General features: G+C 42.2%; 1 protein-coding gene across 1 annotated transcript in view; it reads left to right on the forward strand.

The window, feature by feature from the left end:
• FBXO36 (F-box protein 36) overlaps positions 1–20726 on the forward strand; it is an 85111-nt gene that overhangs the window by 9879 nt on the left and 54506 nt on the right. The gene's annotated exons all lie outside the window — the stretch shown is intronic.

Consider the following 20726-nt stretch of genomic DNA (forward strand, 5'->3'; position numbering starts at 1 on the left):
AGATTATTATTTTTACAAATTTGACAAAATTTAACTCTCATTTATGACAAAAACTCTCAGCAAGGCAATATAGAAGAAACATACCTCAGCATAATAAAGTCATATACTATATGTATGACAAGCCTGCAGCTAACATCATAATCAGTGGCGATAACTGAAAGTTTTTCTTCTAAAATCACGAATGAGACAAGGATGCCCACTCACTAGTTTTATTCAACATAGTATTGGAAATCCTAGCCAGAGCAATTAAGCAAGAAAAAGAAATAAAAAGTATCCATATTGTAAAGGAACAAGTGAAACTATCACTATTTGCAGATGACATATTCTAGAAAACTAAAAATTCCATCAGATAACTATTAGAACTAGTAAATGAATTCAGGAAGGTTATAGGATACAAAATCAATACACGAAAACCTGTGGCATTTCTGTACACTGATAATGAGCTATTAGAAAAAGAATTTAAGAAAATAATTCCATTTATAATTATATCAAAAAGATTTAAAATACCAAGAAATAAATTTAACCAAGGAGGTGAAAGACCTGTATATTGAAAACTACAAGACATTAGTGAAAGAATTTAAAGGGGTGCCGGAGTGGCTCAATCATTAAGCATCTGCCTTCAGTTCAGATCATGATCCCAGGTACCTGGGATCAAGCCCCACATCGGGCTTCAGGCTTCCTGCTTGGCAGGAAGCCTGCTTCTCCCTCTCCCACTCCCCCGGCTTATGTTCCCTCTCTCACTGTCTCTTGCTCTCTTTCTATCAAATAAATAAACTCTTTAAAAAAAATAATAATAATTTGAAGAAGACACAAATAAATGGAAAGATATTCCATATTCATGGACTGGAAGAATTAATACTGTTAAAATATACATATTACCCAAAGCAAGCTACAGATTCAGTGCAATCCCTATCAAAATTGTACAAGCATTTTTCACAGAAACAGAACAAACAGTCCTAAAATTTTTATGAATTCATAAAAGACCCTGAATGGCCAAACCAATCATGAGAAAACAAAGCTGGAAGTGTCATGCTCCCTGATTTCGAAGTGTATTGCAAAGCTTTAGTAATTAACTAGTGTGCTGTTGTCACAAAAATAAACACATAGATCAATGGGACAAAATAGAGAGCCCAGAAATAAACCCACATATGTATGGTCATTTAATTTAAGACAAAGGAACCAAGAATATACACTGAGGAAAGGACAGTTTCTTCTGTAAATGATATTAGGAAAATTAGACAGTCACTCACAGAAGAATAAAAATGAACCACTATCTTACACCATTTACAAACTCAAAATGGCCTAAAGATGAATGTTAAGACCTGAAACCGTAAAAATCCTGGAAGAAAACAGGCAGTAAGCTTTTTTTTTTTTTTTTAATATTTTCAGTTTCTCATTTCACCATGATTTCTTTCTTTCTTTCTTTTAAAGATTTTATTTATTTGACAGAGAGAGATCACAAGTAGGCAGAGAGGCAGAGAGAGAGGAGGAAGCAGGCTTCCTGCTGAGCAGAAGAGCCCAATGTGGGGCTCGATCCCAAGACCCTGGGATCATGACCTGAGCCAAAGGCAGAGGCTTTAACCCACTGAGCTACCCAGGTGCCCCAGGCAGTAAGCTTCTTGACAGAAGTCTTGGTGATGATTTTTTCAATCTGACACCCAAAGCAAAACCAACAACAGCAAAAATGTAAACAAGTGGGACCACATCAAACTTAAAAGCTTCAGCATAGCAAAAGAAGCCATCAACAAAATGAAAGAGAAATGTACCGAACGAGAGAAGACATTTACGAATGATATATCTGATAAGGGACTAATATCCACAATATATAAAGAACTCATACAACTCAATAGCAAAAAACAAAAACAAATCCCATTTTTCAATGGGCAAAAGATATAAATAGACATTTTTCCAAGGAAGACATACCAGTGGGCAAGAGATACAGAAAGATGCTCTACATTTAATCATCAGAGAAATGCAAATCAAAACAACAATGAAATACCACCTCATACCTGTCTGAATGGTTAGTTTCAAAAAGATACAACAAGTGTTGGTGAGGATGTGCAGAAAAGAAGCCCTTCATGTGCTGTTGGTGGGAAGCAGTATAGAGATTCTTCAAAAAATTAAAAATAAAAATAAGGGCGCCTGGGTGGCTCAGTGGATTAAAGCCTCTGCCTTAGGCTCAGGTCATGATCCCAGGATCCTGGGATGGAGCCCCGCATCGGGCTCTCTGCCTGAGGAGAGCCTGCTTCCTCTTCTCTCTCTGACTGCCTCTCTGCCTACTTGTGATCTCTCTCTGTCAAATAAATAAATAAAATCTTTTTAAAAAATTAAAAATAAAACTACTGTATGATCCAGCAATTCGACTTCAGGGTATTTATCCAAGGAAAGCAAAAATACTAATTTAAAAGATTTATGCACCCTCATGTTCATTGCAGCATTATTTATAGTAGCCAAGATATGAAAACAACTTAAGTGTCCACCATCAGATGAATGGACAAAGATGTGGTAGTACAGAGGTTCCTGGGTGACTCAGTCGTTAAGCATGTGCCCTTGGCTCAAGTCATGATCCCAGAGCCCTGGGATCAAGCCCCATATCGAGCTCCCTGCTCAGCAGGAAGCTTGCTTCCTCCTCTCCCACTCCCCCTGCTTGTAATCCCTCTCTCGATGTGTCTGTCTCTGTCAATAAATAAATAAAATCTTAAAAAAAAAAAAGAGGTGTAGTATACACACACACACACACACAAAATATTATTCAGCCATAAAAAAGAATGAAATCTTGGTATTTGCAACAACATAGATGGACCTAGAGGGTATTATGCTAAATGAAATAAGGCAGACAAAGACAAATACCTTATGATTTCCATTACATGTGAAATTTAATATATGTGTATATACATATATATGTATGTGTGTGTATCATGCGTGCATGCACGAATGTATATATGAAACTCATATAGAGAGAACAGATTGGTAGTTGCCAGAACGAGGGGGTTGGGATTGGGAGAAATGGGTGATTTTTTTTTTTTTTTTTAGTTTAAATAAATTGACTTTTTTAAAAAGTAAATAACTATGCTGGTATTCTAAGATCTTTCTAATATTTAGAATTTCTAGGGGCACCTGGGTGACTCAGTCGGTTGGGCATCTGCCTTCAGCTGAGGTCATGATCTCTCAGGGTCCTGAGGTTGAGTCCTGTGTCAGGCACCCTGCTCAGCAGGAAGTCTGCTTTTCCCTCTCCCCCTCTCCCCTGCTCGTGCTCCCTCTCTCAAAAGTAAAAATAAATAAATAAATAAATAAATAAATAAATAAATAAAATCTTTAAAAAGAATAAATATTTACTGTGGGTTTAAAAAGAATAAAACTTTACTATGAATTAGCATTGAAATAGATATGATTACTTTGGGGGCGCCTGAGTGGCTCAGTGGGTTAAGCCGCTGCCTTCGGCTCAGGTCATGATCTCAGGGTCCTGGGATTGAGTCCCACATCAGGCTCTCTGCTCAGCAGGGAGTCTGCTTCCCTCTCTCTCTCTCTGCCTGCATCTCTGCCTACTTGTGATCTCTGTCAAATAAGTAAATAAAATAAAAATCTTTAGAAATAGATATGATTACTTTAGTAAAAAATCAGTTTGTTGTTTGTTTTTTTACTAAAGGTCTCAATGAACAATTATTCACCTAAGAAGCATCTTAAAATCCAGTCAGTCAAATAGAATTTTTTCGATCCCTCTAAAGCCACCTTTTAATAGCAAACCTAATCATTATAATAATAGTAAGCATTATTAAGTGCTTATAACAGGTGAGGCATTTAATCCTTATAACGAGCTTATAAAGTAGATTGTTATATAGATGAGAAACTGGGATTTAGGGAGTTTGAATAAATTGCCTGGAATCTGTACATTGCCAAGAAGAGAATAACCTTTGGCCAGCCTTACTTCCTCATCTCCATTTCTGTTTTAAAAAAAGAAATGGAAAAAATTTTTCAATGAAAACAACGAATGACTCAGAATGATTCAGAGATTAATATGCAACAAATTGCTCTTGAAGTACTCCTCCCCTTCAAGTTTCCACCTTAAAAAAAAAAAAAATCACATCCTTGACCCTGTGTCCCTTTGTGTCTCTCATCGTTTAATCTTTTCCTTCACAAACTACTCACTGCTCCATGACCCTTTCTCTCCTTCCTTCCTTCCTTCAGACAACTCCTACCTTCCTCTTACTCCTGGTGTGTTACGCAGTAACTCTATAATCGCCAAAACTAAAGGACACCCTTATGACAGCATACTTGACGTTTCATGCTGTTGATCAGCCTTTTCTTGAAATGCTTCCCTTCTTTATAGCCCCTGGATTCTTATTTCCAGGTTCTTTTGGGTTATGGCAGCTCAAGTGCTGCTTGCCTTTATGCCCACATTAATGTTGATTTTTCTCAGCCTTAGTTTTTTTCAATCTATTTTTTGTTAAAAAAGGGGGGCTGGAGGGAGTCATTAGGGTGGGCCCTAATCCAGTATGGTGTCCTTATAAGAAGAGATTAGGACACAGACTTGCACAGACAGAAGAGATGTAAAGACAGAGGGAGAAGATAGCCATTTACAAGCCATGGTGAAAGGATTCAGAAGAAGCCAACATACCAACACCTTGACTTCTATCTTACAGAACTATGAGAAAAGAAATTCACATTTAAGCCATCCAGTCTGTAGTACTGTGTAAGGACAACTCTAGTAGAATAATACATTTCTAAAGTTAAAGGATGACCTGAATTAAAGCTTTAAAAAAAAAAACTTGGACAGATACATGAATACTCATGAAGAGAAAAGCCTTGTCAGACTCATCCCTTATGACCTTGAAAGGGGAGTTTGGAAGACTTGATGCAGTCTATTTTGATTTTAAAATGTTTAAAATTACATTCTATAGAAAACACCCATGTATTAAGGTATCAGATATATATACAACCAAGGCTCACTGGACAGAGGACCAAACTCAGAGCATGGTTATGAAAATACATGCTAACTTGGAGAATGGAGCGTTGAGGACAAAGTAGCCAGTAAGCTAGGGGGAAAAAAGAAGAAATATAGCTATAAATTGGTCTTAAAACTCATTTGCTAAAATGGTGTCCATTTTAGAGGATAAGTTCAGCATTATTAATGTAGATTCCTTACTATTATGGACAAATGGTATGAGATTCACAGAATTTTGGTTAAGAGTGTCAAGTAGTTGGGACAGAGCAAGAACTACTAAGAGGGAATCCTTGCTCTGTAATCTTCTGCAGTCTGGTTGATGGATATTTTAGGAGTGGTTATTAAGCAATGAAATAAGAAAGTAGCCCTGTAAGGAGTGGGGGCACCATATGGGAGGCAGGAATAAAAGTACAGACATTAGGAACCATAAAGTAGTCTTCCAGTTATGCCTACCACTAGCCAGTCACTGGGCCCCATTTTTGTCTCTGGATTCTAGACTAAAGAATGTAGAGTTCAGGGGCAACTGGGTGGCTCAGTCGGTTAAGCATCTGCCTTCAACTCAGGTCATGATCCCAGGGTGTTGAGATTGAGTCCCACATCATGCTCCTTGCTAAGCGGGGAGCCTGTTTCTCACTCTGTCTTTGCCTACAGCTCTCCCTGCTTGTTCTCTCTCTCTCTCTCTCTCTCTCTGTCAAATAAAAAAAAAAATCTTTGAATGTAAGAGTTCAGTAGTAAAGAGAAAAATAATTAGAAAATAAGATATTTGAGTATAGGTTGAAATAATTTCAATTATTTAACTACACAAGAGAGGCCTGGGTTATTTAATACATTTTATTTTAAAGAATGACTTCATCATAATTGATAATCAGCTAGTCACCATTTACACAGCAGGGGTCAACACAAGAGGAAACAAGCGCCCACTGCCATGTGTGGGATTTAGGTTAAACACAGGGAAGAACTGGCTGCAGGATGAAGGACTATGAAAGGATATGGAATTTACTGCTTGGGAGATCTTTTAAAATAGCCTTGGGGCACCTGGGTGGCTCAGTGGGTTAAACCTCTGCCTTTGGCTCAGGTCATGATCCCAGGGTCCTAGGATCGAGCCCCATATCGGGCTCTCCACTCGGCAGGGAGCCTGCTTCCTGCTCTCTCCCTGCCTGCTTCTCTGCCTACTTGGGATCTCCGTCTGTCAAATAAATAAATAAAATCTTTAAAAATAAAGTAAAATAAAATAGCCTTGCAAGTTTCAGGTCCTCTGGGTGCCTCAATTGGTGGAGCTTTTGCCTTCAGCTCAGGTCATAATCTCATTAGGCTCCCTGCTCAGTGGAGAGGCTGCTTCTCCCTCTGCCTCTGCTCTTCCTACCCTATTGATATCTCTCTCTCTCTCTCTCTCCCCCCACCCCTCTCGCTCTCCCTCAAACAAATAAGATCTTCAAAAAACAATAGTCTTGCAAGTTTCAAGGTGAATTAGTAAGATAAATTGCCTCATGGAAAAGTGGGCAAAGAACATGAAGTTACCGAAAGGGGTGCCTGGGTGGCTCAGTTGGTTAAGGGTCCAACTTTCGATTCTGGCTCATGTCATGATCTCAGGGTTGTGAGATCCAGCCCCAGGTCAGGCTCCAAGCTGGGCATGCAGTGTGCCTAAGATTCTCTCCCTCTATGCCTCCCAACCACCCCCACCCCTCATGCACAGTCTCCCTGTCTAAAAAGTAAATAAATAAAAACGTGAAAAGATGCTTACTCTTACTAGTGATCAAGGAAATACAATTTAAAACCACAAGATAAATATTTTTCCACTGGCAAAATTTGAAACTACCTAGGTTGGGAAGGCTCCGAAAGGGCTTCTTTCAGTGTCTACTGCACACCAAGTCCCAGACCATGCCAACAAAGCAAAGATGAGTTCCCCTCCCTCAGGAAGCATGCAATCTAGTGGGGAGACAGACGGACTATAGCAAGGTCACATCCACCAGAGATCCAAGCTGTCTGGTGAGAGCATTGGAGGGACTCCTGGGATGGCAGCATGTCAGGGAAGACTCACAAAGCCTAGATGTGAGCGGAAACCAAAACAGAAAAAGTAGGTACAGTCCATTGGGCCAAAGGTGTGTGAGGGCAGAGCTCATTCCAGGGACGAGTCATAAGTACTGTACTCTTGCAAAAATGTGAAGCTGAGCGCTGGCCCCACTGAGAAGCAGCCAGGGGAGAGATCAGGAAGTCCCTGGTAAATCAAGCATTAAAACGAAACAGCCAGGGGTACCGGCTGGCTCAGTCATTAGAGATGCGACTCTTGATCTTGGGGTCATGAGTTCAGGTCCCACAGAGTTTGCTGTAAAAAATAAAATATTAAAAAAAGAAGAAAAAGTAAGAAAAAAGACTCAATAGAACCAGTCAGTGGTTTTCACATACCCTTTGGTTTTGCAAATAAATTTACCTCTGAAGTTCCACTAGCATTTTATTCAAATAAATATTTTGAATATTTTTCACTAACTTAAAACTTGGTATACAAAAGAAATACCTACAACCTCAGATGTTTTTATACACCAGATTTTAAAGCCTTAACTTGTGCTTCCATCATCTAGGTGAACATGTTTTGGTGCAGGCCAAAGATCTCCAGGCAGAGGCAGGAGAGCGTCTATCATCACTGTGAACACAGTAGAATTTCTTACAAATGTGTCATTGTTTCAGAAGGCTGAGTTCTGACCAACCCTCTTTGGGTTCATGCCTGTACAAGGCAGGTATAATCAGAGCAGAGAGAGAGCCTGAAAAATCAGGAGAAACTCAGACATACCATCTCAGCACAGAATCCTGGAACTGAGAGTTTACAAAAACACGTTGACCACCTTGCGATAATATCATTGAGCTAGAGGGAGTTTTAACGCATAGTAATTTTCAAGCTTTTTGTCTAAACTTGGTATCTGTGATAAGGAGACAAGAATTTGGTAGATATAGAGCACCTAGGTGGCTCAGTGGGTTAAGCCTCTGCCTTTGGCTCAGGTCATGATCTCAGGGTCCTGGGATCGAGCCCTGAATCAGGCTCTCTGCTCAGCAGGAAGCCTGCTTCCCTCTCTCTCTGCCTGCCTCTTTGCCTACTTGTTCTCTCTCTTTCTGTCAAATAAATTTTTAAAAATCTTTAGGGGCACCTGGCTGGCTCAGTGGGTTAAGGCCTCTGCCTTCGGCTCAGGTCATGATCCCAGGGTCCTGGGATCGAGCCCCGCATCGGGCTCTCTGCTCGGCGGGGAGCCTGCTTCCTCCTCTCTCTGCCTGCCTCTACCTGCTTGTGATTTCTGACTGTCAAATAAATAAATAAAATCTTAAAAAAAAAAAATCTTAAAAAAAAAAAAGAATTTGGTAGATACTGTTAATGATTCAACCATGAAACAGAAGTCTTACTACTCACATTCTTGGATCTTCTAGATCCTCTGAACTGAAAAGTATCCTAAAAGCAGCAACATGAATTTTTAAAAATTTTTATTTCAATTCATTTATTCAACAAATGTTTGAGTACTTTCTATGTATCCAATGTTACCAGTTGCTGTGCCAAGCACCAAGATTACAGTGGGGAGCAGAACTTCATGTTCTCTGCCCTCACGGAGCTAGATGCTGATCATATAAACACATAAGCCAAGCTAAGATGGGAACCAAACAAGATGTCAACCATAGGGGCGCCTGGGTGGCTCAGTGGGTTAAGCCTCTGCCTTTGGCTCAGGTCATGATCCCAGGGTCCTGGGATCAAGCCCTGGACCAGGCTCTCTGCTTGGCAGGGAGCCTGCTTCCCCCCTCTCTCTCTGCCTGCCTCTCTGCCTCCTTATGATCTCGCTTGCTCGCTCTGTCAAATAAATCTTAAAAAAAAAAAAAAAAAAAGATGTCAACCATAGTAAGTGCGGTCAAGAGCCCAAGTGCCCAAGGATATGGCCTGGTCAGAGAGGTCAGGGAAGGCTTTCCAGAGGAAGTAAAGCTTGATCTGCCACCTGGAAGATTGGGTGAATGGAAAGAAGGCCAGTGCAGCTCGAATGCAGAGAACATGATGGTGAAGCCGTGGAGGTTTCTTAGAACATCAGGAGCAGTGTCCTAATTCTGAGAGAAGCAGACACCATGGATATGTTTAAGAGGATGAAGTGGCTGGCATTCGATATTTCGATAATTGTGAGACACGCTTTTTTTTTTACATCTTAATATCTCCCAAATCAACATTTAATTTTTTTCTTCTTTTTGGACTATACATAAAAAATGATGCAACTTAAAGTCGATGGCATTTTAGTGAGTTGATGAAATATGTTAATCGGGTTTGCATTTTTTAAAAATCGCTAGGATATAACGTAGAGAACAGATTTATGATTGTCTGCATGGATCAGGGTTTTCTTTTTATTTTCTTTTTTTTTTTTTTTAAAGATTTTATTTACTTATTTGACAGAGCGAGAGATCAGAAGTAAGCAGAGAGGCAGTCAGAGAGAGAGGGGGAAGCAGGCTTCCCACTAAGCAGAGAGCCCGACTTGGGGTTCGATCTCAGGACCCTGAGATCATGACCTGAGCCGAAGGCAGAGGCTTCACCCACTGAGCTAACCAGGTGCCCCAGGGTTTCTTTTTATTTTATCACCAAATGCTGAAATTAGCTGACTGTGGGTGCTGAGTTACACTAATATTCATCTTCGTCTGTGTTTCACTGCCTAATTTCAGAATGCTGTTTTTATGAGAATAGTTTCTTTGTTCTTGTCAACTTTGTAATACTATTAATCTAAACATTAAAAAAAAAACTTCATAAAATACCCCTTTTGTTTATTTGATGAACATAAATTGCTATAAATCCACATAAGTCATTGTAAATAACATCTGTATAGTTTCCCTTAATAAAAGGGTTCTACTATGAAAAAGTCTGTTCTAGGTAATAGGGATGCAGCAAGGTTTCTTGCCAGGAGAATGGCATGAACGCAGCTTTGTGGACAGCATGAGGGAGAGGGAGGAAGGTTCCATGAGAATGGAGGAGAGATGGGCAGTCAGACTCTTAAATGGTCTCATTTTCTTATCCAAAAAAAAAAAAAAAAAAAAGATGGGATGCCTGGGTGGCTCAGTTAAGCATCTGCCTTTAGCTCAGGTCATGACCCAGCATCCTGGGATGGATTTCCACATTGGGCTCCTTGCTCAGCGGCAAGCCTGCTTCTCCCTCTCCCACTCCTCCTACTATGTTTCCTCTCTCACTGTGTGTCTCTCTGTCAAATAAGATCTTTAAAAAGAGAGAGAGAGAGAATACTTCCTACTTCATAGTAATATTTTAAGGATTTTACATATACAAATTATTGGCACAATTCCCTTCCTACCTGACCTTATATTCTGGCATATTCCTTTAGTTCCAAGATGAGTTTTTGTCTTCTCTAAAACTATTAAAATGTCTCTTTGGCATTTTTTTTTGGTAAGGGAGAAGTTGGCATTCCACAGGAGAAAGTTATTTACATATTCGTATCCTTTTATGCCAAACTGCATTTCATTGGTTGCCTCTAGCTCCTCCATTACTCTCTTCCACATGGTCATTACTTACTGCAGTTAACACAGGTTCTCTCTTCCGTGAAGACGGCAGCCATTTTGGCCTTTGCGAAGGCTCCACGTAAGACACTACAGGAGCTAAGAGGTAGTTGGATGCATTTTTAGTACTTTTGTATGTTGTCTACTGGATAAATTTATTTTTTCCAATTAATAGATTTTAAACAGCAAAATATTTTGTATATTTATAAAATAAATAAAAATTATTCCTTCAATATTACCTTTCAATACTGATTTTCTTTTTACCTTTTTTTCTTTTCTGGAGGGAGGTTACTAACACCAAGAATACTGTATTACTGGCATAACTAAGAACATTTGATGAATACAAAAAGACGGAATAAACACATCTTTATCATATACTCACTACAGAGTCATATAACTTTTGAGTAAGGATTGCATTTCTGGTAGTTAAGTCTGCTATAATGATGTCTTTCTGATTTGTGGAGAAATTGGTTGTGCAACCCAAGTAGGTATGTGTTATAGTTAAGCTGTGTCCTCCCCAAAAAAGATGATGAAGTCCTAACCCCCATTACCTCATATAGTGATCTTATTTAGAAATAGGATTGTTGGGCACCTGGGTGGCGCAGTTGGTTAAGCGTCTCCTTCGGCTCAGGTCATGATCCCAGGGTCCTGGAGTCCAGTCCCATGTCAGCAGGCTCCCTTCTCAGTCTGCTTCTCCCTCTCCCTCTGCCCATTCCCCTGCTCATGCTCATTTTTTTTTTCTCTCTCTCTCTCTTAAACATCTTAACAAAAAAAAAAGAAGAAGAAGAAGAAGAAGAATTGGGATTGTTGCAGATATTATTAGTTAAGATGAGGTCATGCTGGAGTAGGGTAGACACTACTCCAGTACGACCAACGTCTATAAGAAGACAGCCACGTGATGACCAAAGATTATCAGCAAACCACAAGAGCTAGAAGAGAAGAGGAAGGGTGCAGAGGGAGCATGGCTCTGCCAACACCATAATTTCAGACTTCCAGGCTGCAGAACTTTGAGGCAAGAAAATTCTGTTGTTTTAAGCCACTCAGTTTGTGGTACTTTGTCAAAACAATACTAGGAAACTAATACAATATGTAAGGACATCTGTTGTTCACCTACTTGATTCACATGAATATATCAAGGGAAAACATAGTTGTCTGGATATGTCAGTCATTACATACCCTGTCTCAGCCCCATCTGAGGTAAGTCACCATCTGAAATGTACAGTCTCCTAGTCCCTCCCCTTGTCAGTTAATTGGATCAAGATGGGCATCTGTCTTTAGGCCAGAGAATTCATTGGCTGACCAGCAACTGTATGACTTGTAGGGCCTGGTCTGAAAAGGTGATCCTTCATTTGACAATTTGGACAAGAAAGGATATAGCCAACTAGCTGCAGGGAACTGAAATAGTAAAGTAAAGAGGAGATTTAAGGTGGCCATTCTGAACCATATGAAAGCTACTGGACAAGAGGAGCAGGAAAAAACATCACAAGAAGGGACATGACCGTGGATGGCTGTGGTGGCACAGAGGAGGGGGACCTCAGTTTTGGGGATGTGGCTGAGATGGCAGGTCAACCCGTCTATGGCCAATGTTACCCTTTAGAAAAGAACTGAACTTTTAGTTGTGCTTAAAGCTGCCTAGCTAAAAGATTGCACATCCCACCTCCCTGGTAGCCAGGTATGACCTTGAAGCTAAGTATTCAAGACTCCCAGGACATTTTCCATGGGGGGGGGGTGAGGTGAGGGGCCTCTCCAGCTGGCTGCTTAGAAATAAACCTCCAGGGCAAGGAAGGGGTAGAAAGGATGATGGGAGACAACTTACCCGCCACCCCCCACCACATCCTGGCCCAGCACAGAGCACAGCGTGTAGTGCTCTCTGCCTTCCCACCGTATGCCACATTCTGTCCCTTTATCTCTTTTCCTTCTTGTTTTTCTTGACCTTTCCTGAATTACATGTTGGTAAGGTCCTTGGGGTTCTTCAGCCCACTTAATGTGAGTGGGTCTTTGTCACGAGAAGACCTGGACTTAGTGATAGTAGGAATCTCGGCGGCTCAGCTGTGCTTCAGAGACTGGAGGGCGTAGGAGGTCCCAAGGGCCACAGGACTAGCCTGGTTCCACTCGGCGAAGCTCGTCGGGGCTGACCTGCTGCCCTACCACAGGACTCAGCCCCTGCATCTCCCTCCTTGGCTCTAGTCTCTGTGTCCTGCTTATGCTGCCCCTATCTGCTACTCAGTTCTGGATCTAGTTCCGTTTTCTCCAGAGAGAGGATCTCGTGTTTTTATTGAGCCACTTGTCCCAGTTGGGGAGTTTTTTCCAACAGGCCTTCTCCTTGGCCACAGTCAATCCTCTATACTGCCTGTCCTCGGGTCTTGTGTGAAGAGCTGATGGTTTTGCCACCAGTGTCTATCTCCCTTCTTGTGGTAATAGTGCCCTGATTTTCCTCCAGGAAATCACCCTACCTCATATTCATTGTATATGAACACAGACCAAAAAGCTGAACCTGACCTCATCAAGTAGCATTGGTTATTGGGAAACGGGCTGACAACCCAGCTGAAGCCAATTTGATGTTAAAACTGTCGAGGGGCGCCTGGGTGGCTCAGTGGGTTGGGCATCTGCCTTTGGCTCAAGTCATGATTTCAGGGTCCTGGGATCAAGCCCTCCATCGGGCTCTCTGCTCAGCAGGGAGCCTGCTTCTCCCTCTCTCTCTGCCTGCCTCTCTGCCTACTTGCTATCTCTCTCTCTGTCAAATAAATAAATCTTAAAAAAAAAAAAAAAAAAAACACCTGTCAAGAAGGGAACATTCCCTTTACCCCTGGACTCAGAGCTGTAATGACAGGAGCCTAGAGCTACCAGCAGCCATCTTGTCCTCACCGAGGAACTGCTAGCTTGTCACCACCAGGGACAACCTGCCTGCAAATGCAGCCAACACAGAGGAAGAAGAAGCCAAGAGGTAAAGAGAGATCCGGTCTCTGTGGCCTCCTTTTTAGCTTCTGGAACCACCTGGGCCTACGGCTGTGTAAGCCAATCAGCTTCTCTTTTTCACCCAAACCAGGCTGACAGGGTTTTCCATCACCTAAAACTGAAAACATCCTCACTGGTCCAGGTCAGATGGTCACCCTGGCCCAATCTGCCGTGGCAGGGGTAGCAGGCCAGATGTCACCTGCAGAAAAAAGTGTGCTCAAGGAATTTCTGCCCCAGAGATGGGAGATGTGGGTGAGATAGGAAGTGCAATGCTCAGCTTCTCCAAACATAAATAAGAAGGATATGCAAGGCAAGATTAAAAGTTTTGGGTTCTTGCAGTGCCTGGGTGGCTCAGTCGTTGAGCATCTACCTTCAGCTCAGGTCATGATCCCAGGGTCCTGGAATCAAGCCCCCCATCGGGCTCTCTGCTCAGCAGGGAGCCTGCTTCCCCCTCTCTCTCTGCCTGCCTCTCTGCCTACTTATGATCTCTGTCTGTCAAATAAATAAATAAAATCTTAAAAAAAAAAAAGTATTGGGTTCTTAAGTTATGATGGCTATCGTTATAGGACAAGAAACAAAAATATACAACAGTAGCCTCGAGAGGCATTTGGGATGCCTGGGTGGCTCAGTTGGTTAAGTGGCTGCCTTTGGCTCAGTTCATGATCCCAGAGTACTGGGATCGAGTCCCACATCAGGCTCCTTGCTCAGCAGGGAGCCTGCTTCTCTCTCTGCTGGCTTTGCCTGCCACTCCCCCTGCTTGTGCTCTCTCTCTCTCCAACAAATAAATACATAAAATCTTAGAAAGAAAGAAAAGAAAAAAGGAAAAGAAAAGAAAAGAAAAGCACTTGAGTAAGTATGTGAAGCATTCAGGAGTCTTGGCCCATTGGCAACTTTGCGGGCACACTGTGGTTATGTACTTGAACCTAGACAGACTGCTGTTGTGGACATCTCCCAAGATCTTTTTCACAAAAACTGCATGAGGTTGTGTGTGCTGAATAAAGAGGGCTGCCACAGAGTAATATGTGTTTGTTGAATTAAATACTTCTCACCTTTTTTTTTTTTAAGATTTTATTTATTTATTTGACAGAGAGAGATCACAAGTAGGCAGAGAGGCAAGCAGAGAAAGAGAGAGGAGGAAGCAGGCTCCCCGCCGAGCAGAGAGCCCGATGCAGGACTCGATCCCAGGACCCTGAGATCATGACCCGAGCTGAAAGCAGAGGCTTAACCCACTGAGCCACCCAGGCGCCCCAAACTTCCCACCTTTCTTGAACACGACCTCTCCCACATTCTCCACAGCTAAAATCCAGCTGTTTTTGAGAAATCAAAGCAAAATCAAAACTAAAGCTGGCAAACAAAGAGATGTTTGTGTTGATGTTCTAGGCAATCCCACATTAAAACCCTTGCATTTGTTTAACAGTTCCATTTATAACTTTCCAGGGTTTTTTTGGTTTAGTTTTTGTTTTATTAAGTGTGGAGCCCAATGCAAAGCTTGAACTCAAAACCCTGAGATCAAGACCTGAGCTGAGATCAAGAGTCAGACAGACATGCCACCCCGGTGCCCCAACTTTCCAGTTGTTTTATAAATACTAATTATTATAGTATTCCAATGAGAACTGCAGTATCACTTCTTTATTTTTTTAATTTAAATTCAAGTTAGTTAACATACAGCATAATATTGACTTCAGGAATTTAACGATCCACCACTTACATATAATTGATGACAAGTGCCCTCCTTGATGGCCATCACCCATCTAGCCCATCCCCCACCCAGTTCCCTCCAGCAACCCTCAGTTTGCTCTCTGTGGTTAAGAGTAACTTATGGTTTGCCAGTATTACTCCTTTAAACATGAGGTTGTCGAGAATGAGTTGATTAAGGCAAAAAAATTATTAGTACCTAAAAGTCCAGATTATTACTACTTTTTTCTTAAGATTTTATTTGTCAGAGAGAGAGAACAAGCAGGGGGAGAAGCAGGCAGAGGGAGAAGCAAGCTCCTTGTTCAGGGCCCCACCCACCATGAAGAACTCCATCCCAGAACCCTGGGATCACAACAAAAACCTAAGAGAGATGCTCGATCGCTTAACTGACAGAGCCACCCATGCATCCCTATTACTACTTCAACTATAAAAGAAAAAGTGGGGCACCCAGCTGGTTCAGTTGGTGGGTCATGGGATGCCTGATCTCAGGGTCATAGATTCGAGCCTCACATTGGGGGTAGAGATTACTTAAAAAACTAAAAAAAGAAAAAAAAAACTTCTGAGAGAGACTAGCAGACTGGTATTTTTTAAGAAAATGAAGAGTTTGGGGGCACCTGAGTGGCTCAGTCAGTTAGGCGTCTGTCTTCAGCTCAGGTCATGATCCCGGAGTTCTGGCATCGAGTCCCACACTGGTCTCTCTGCTCAGCGGGGAGCCTGTAAAAAAAAAAAAAAAAAGAGTTTAGTTTAGGCTTATGCAGAAAAGAAACTTGATAGGAATTTGTGAGCTATGGATTGACCTAGGTTTAGATAGCTAAAGATCGTTGTTGGGGTTTTTTAAGAGAAAAAGAAGAAGAAAGCAATTAGGATGGGCATGGTTTATTACTGTTCTATTTTAGATCTCTCTAAATAGTGAACAACATTGACAAAGCCACACGTTGGATAGAAGGGAGGTGGGGGGAATTGGCACGGCGGTGAGGGAGGCAGGGAGACAGCAGTGTGGTAAAAGACTTATAAGGAAACCATAATCGATACCGCCAATATAACATGGTAGTTAAAAACACGGATTCTATAAGCAGATTCCACCATTTACTAGCTGCTGGATTGGAGGCAAGTTACTACCCTCTACTTCAGTTTGTTCATCTAAAAATGGGTCTAATAATGATACCTCATAGTCTGTTAGAAATAAATGGGCAAATAAAGAGCCTAGAACAATGCTTGGCATATAGTAAGTGCTATGTGTGGTTTCTTATTACTATTACTATTAGTGAGGTTGGTTGGTTGATTGGAAGTGGAGACATTTAATACTAGAACAGTACTTGTTCCCTATTTTTAAGTCAGTTGAAGTATGCTTTTTTAAACACCCTGAAGGAAGGAACACAAAGCATCTGATAGGACCAACAAATGGATCATTACAGAACTGAAGTCAGGTGCCTGGCTGGCTCAATGGGGAGAGTGTGTGACTTAATCTCAGGGTTCATGAGTTCAAGCCCCAGATGGGGTGTGGAGTCTGCTTTAAAATAAATAAGTTAAGGGGCATCTGGGTGGCCCAGTTGGTTAAGCTGCTGCCTTCAGCTCAGGTCATGATTCCAGCGAGGATCCTGGGATCGAGTCCTGCATTGGGCTCTCTGCCAGGCAGAGAGCCTGCTTCTCTCTCTCCCTCTACCTGCCGCTCTACTTACTTGTGCTATTTCTTTGTCAAATAAATAAATAAAATCTTTTTGAAAAAACAAATGAATAAATAAATTAGTGGGGGAAAAAATGAAGTCATATTCTGCCCCTTGAAATCAGATTCTGGTCCAGACTTGGTTCTTTGTTTTTCTACACTCAGGCTGCTGAGTGCTCCCTCCTCCTTGACGTGGCCCTCCGCCCCCAACCCCTTTATGTCCGGTTGGAAATCAAGTTTGTTCTCCCTTCCTCTCGTGTTCATCTGTCACTACCTACGCGTTGCTCCTTCAGTGCCTCCCACCAGCTCTGCTGCTTCTCCCATTTGATCTCCGCACCCAGTGCCATCCTCCCACCTGCCCCCCACTGCCAGGGGACTCTTCCTAAATACTGAGGGGGAAAATGCAGTCCATCCTCATTATTCATAGATCCCGTATTTGTGAATTTGCCTGTTCACTGAAATTTGTATAACCCCCAAATTGATGTTCTCCTGACACTTCCGTAGTCATTCTTGGATCCCTGCAGAGCAGAGAGAGAAACCGAGTCCAGTCACTGGCATGATCCCACCTGAGGCAGAATAGGGCAACACCTGCCTTCATGTGTCAGCTCTCATTCTGTAAACAACCCAGGGTGCATTTCGTGGTCCATTCAGTGCCATGGTTTTCTTATTTTTGTGCTTTTTCTTGGTGATTTCGCTATTTAAATTGGCCCCAAGCTTTGTGCTGAAGGGCGGCCCAGTGTTCCTAAGTGCAAGAAGGCCGCGATGTGCCTGATGCAGAAAATATATGTTAGACAAGCTTCCTTCAAACGTGAGTGGTAGTGCTTTTGGCTGTGAGGTCTGTGTTAATGAATCAACAATATATATTAAAGTGTCTTTAAGTAGAAGCACACATAAAACAAGGTTATGTATTGATCAGTTGATGAAAATGTGACCAGAGGCTCATAGGAACTGTCCTTGTCTTTCCCATAGGGCAGTGATTCACTAATTCAGCAACAGCAGTGGACTTTCTAGAACCTAAGTACTGTGCATAACAAGAATCAGCTGTCCACATACACACACGCAGACTTTTTGGAGTATTTAGTGCTCCGTTTCACTTATGGGATATTGACCTGTACAATCCGGCCCCATTTTCCACTCTTAACGCGTCTCCTGATCTTTGCCACAATTTTTTTTTTTTTTCTGCCCAGAATTCATTTCAGCCACTGCTCCTCCCCACTATTTCTACCTCCACACCTGTGAGGAATCCACTGAGTGGCAAACAGATGGATGGCCACAGGACCCAGGCCGGGCCCATCACAAACTGTTCCCCCACCCCCACCTCCAGGACACCTGTGCATACTTGACAGACAGGCCCCATGCAATTATTCCCTGGGATTTTTCACCCTCAATTAGAAAGAGTTAGTTTCTATTATTTGGGGATACTCCAACGGGGTGATGTAGACTTGGAGTTTCTAGCTGCCAGGCTCCCCACTTGCATGAGTGACACACACTTGCAATAGAAGATCATGAGGCCGACAACAGAGAGGATCAGAAACAGAAGGAAAGGGAGAGCGTTGATAATCTGAGGCTGTCATTTTGCACCCCTGGATCCCATCGTGGGTGGGATCCCTGAGGCTGGCCACACCACTGTCTTTCCAAGTTATATAACCCGACACAACTGCTTTCTTATTTAAACTTCTCCAGATTGAATTTCTGTCTCTTGAGACTCAGGCAGTCCTGAGTAATACACCCAGACACTTTTTATCTATCTGGAATGCATTCTAGTACTCTACTCTAAATCATAGGTTTCTCCCTAACGGGGATTTCTTTTTTGTGCAAAACTGAGTGTACCTGGATTGCCTTCTGTAAATCTTCTCTGTAAGATTTTTCAGTTCAAATCTATTCCTCTTTTGGATACATGGTAAAAGAGGAAGCTGGGAATTGGGAAGATCTGAAAGGGAAAGAAGGAACACAGGAGGAGCAAGCTTGCAGTGCAGCCCTAGGAGGGAGAAAGGAAGCAGAGGCCTGTGACTCAGGCCTTAGAACTGCATTCCGTGGGTCCTATATGATCCACGTGGGTGCGGCCAAATCTCAGTGCCCTGCTGTGTCTGAGACGTGCTATGAGCTAACCCTGTACAGCTTGTTTAGGGGGCTCCTGTCCTCCTACAGACATCATCTCATCACTTCTGTCCTTCAGCCTTTGCTTACACTGCCCCCCCAATGCACACACCCCAGCCACCCTTTACCCCAATCTTTGCGTACTCATCCTGTTCTTAGGTCTATCTGCATCTCTGCCAGGAATCCCCTTAACTGGGCCTTTGTCAGGCACTAAGTTTGAGGAAAGAGCTTGAGAAATAATAGGTCAAATAAGGTTACCCCCAATTTTTCCTTTTTTTTTTTTTAAGATTTTATTTATTTATTTGAGAGAGAGGCAGTGAGAGAGAGCATGAGCGAGAAGAAGGTCAGAGGGAGAAGCAGACTCCCCGTGGAGCTGGGAGCCCGATGCGGGACTCGATCCCGGGACTCCAGGATCATGACCTGAGCTGAAAGCAGTCGTCCAACCAACTGAGCCACCCAGGCGTCCCCCAATTTTTCCTTCTTAAACATCCAAGTGACTCTGGATAGTGGCAGCCAACAGCGTGCAGTCATAAAAGCACAAATAAATGAGTATTTGAGTAAGCAAAAAGACACTGAAGAAAATATCTCTTGACATGATATCAGCAGCAGGGCAACATCAGTTTCTTAGGCTCCCATGGAGACTAATGGGAGAGAGAAGTAATTTCTTTTCTAGCAAACCAAGATGATGAATGGAAAGTAGCTTTGCTAATATAAGCTGTGTAGACTAAAAGTTGCAAATGCCTAAGGTCTGTGTTCAGCTTACACATGCTCCCGAATCTGGTGCTTAGTTTAATGCTGAGCACACAGTGGGAATTAAGTAAATATATGTTGGGTTAATAAATATTAACCCTCTTAACTGTGATATTTTAGAAGGAAGTATGGAACACAAAAATGGCACAAAACAAAGAAGTGGCCACAAGGCGGAGAGTATGGTCGGGAAAGGTTTTATGGATGTGTCTATAGGATCTGAATCTTAAAAAAGAGAGAGAGAGAGAAAGGAATAGATCTCCAGGAATTCTAGGCAGGAGGGATCCTCTTTAGCAAAGTCACTGCATTGTGGAACTGCAAGTGATACATTGAAATGTGGGGCACTGTCAGGGGGTTAATGCAAGGCGATGCTGATAAAGGTCACTGGCTGGGAGACCTCATGTGCCATACCAAGAATTTTGACTATGGAGAGCCTTTAAAGGATTTTGTGGGGGTGGGGGGAGAGTGAGAGAGAGCCATCACATTCACCTCGCATTTTAGTAAGAAGCCTTTGGCTTCCATGTTGAGGGTAGCCTGGATTGGTCCAAGCATGGAGGCAGAGAGTCATGAGATTTGATCTTGATCCTCAAGAGCACACTGGAGATGAGGGGAATGTTAGCAGTTGTTATGGAAGTGAAATCAATAGAATTTGGTCATGAAGTCAATGTTCTAATGAGAGAAAGTTAAGAGTCTACAATGACTCAGCTGGTGCTACCAAGGTAAGGAATGCAGAAAGAAGTGTTCGTAAGACAAGATGATGGGACCCATTTTTTTTGTAGTTGATTGTTAACGTGCTAGTAGATTACCCAGATGGGTATACACAGTCATCAACTGGCTCATTTGCTAAGTCTCTGGAGATCAGGAATGAAAATAAAGATTTTGACTCAGCAGCATTAAAGCTATGGATGAGATGACCTGGAGGGAGGAGAGAAGTCAGCTAAGGACAGAGCTTTAACATTGAAGCACAAATCAAGGCAGAGTAACACATATATCCCCACATTTGTGTGTTCTTTGTACTTTTGTGGGGAGGGGCAAAAGGGTGGGGCCGTGTACATCACTGATACTAGTAGCATGAACTACACAGGCTATTTGAGAATACACTAAATATTTGTCCTT

The sequence above is a fragment of the Lontra canadensis genome, unplaced genomic scaffold (genome assembly GCF_010015895.1).
Source record: "Lontra canadensis isolate GAN:19392208 unplaced genomic scaffold, GSC_riverotter_1.0 scaffold13, whole genome shotgun sequence".
NCBI classification, from domain to species: Eukaryota; Metazoa; Chordata; class Mammalia; order Carnivora; family Mustelidae; genus Lontra; species Lontra canadensis.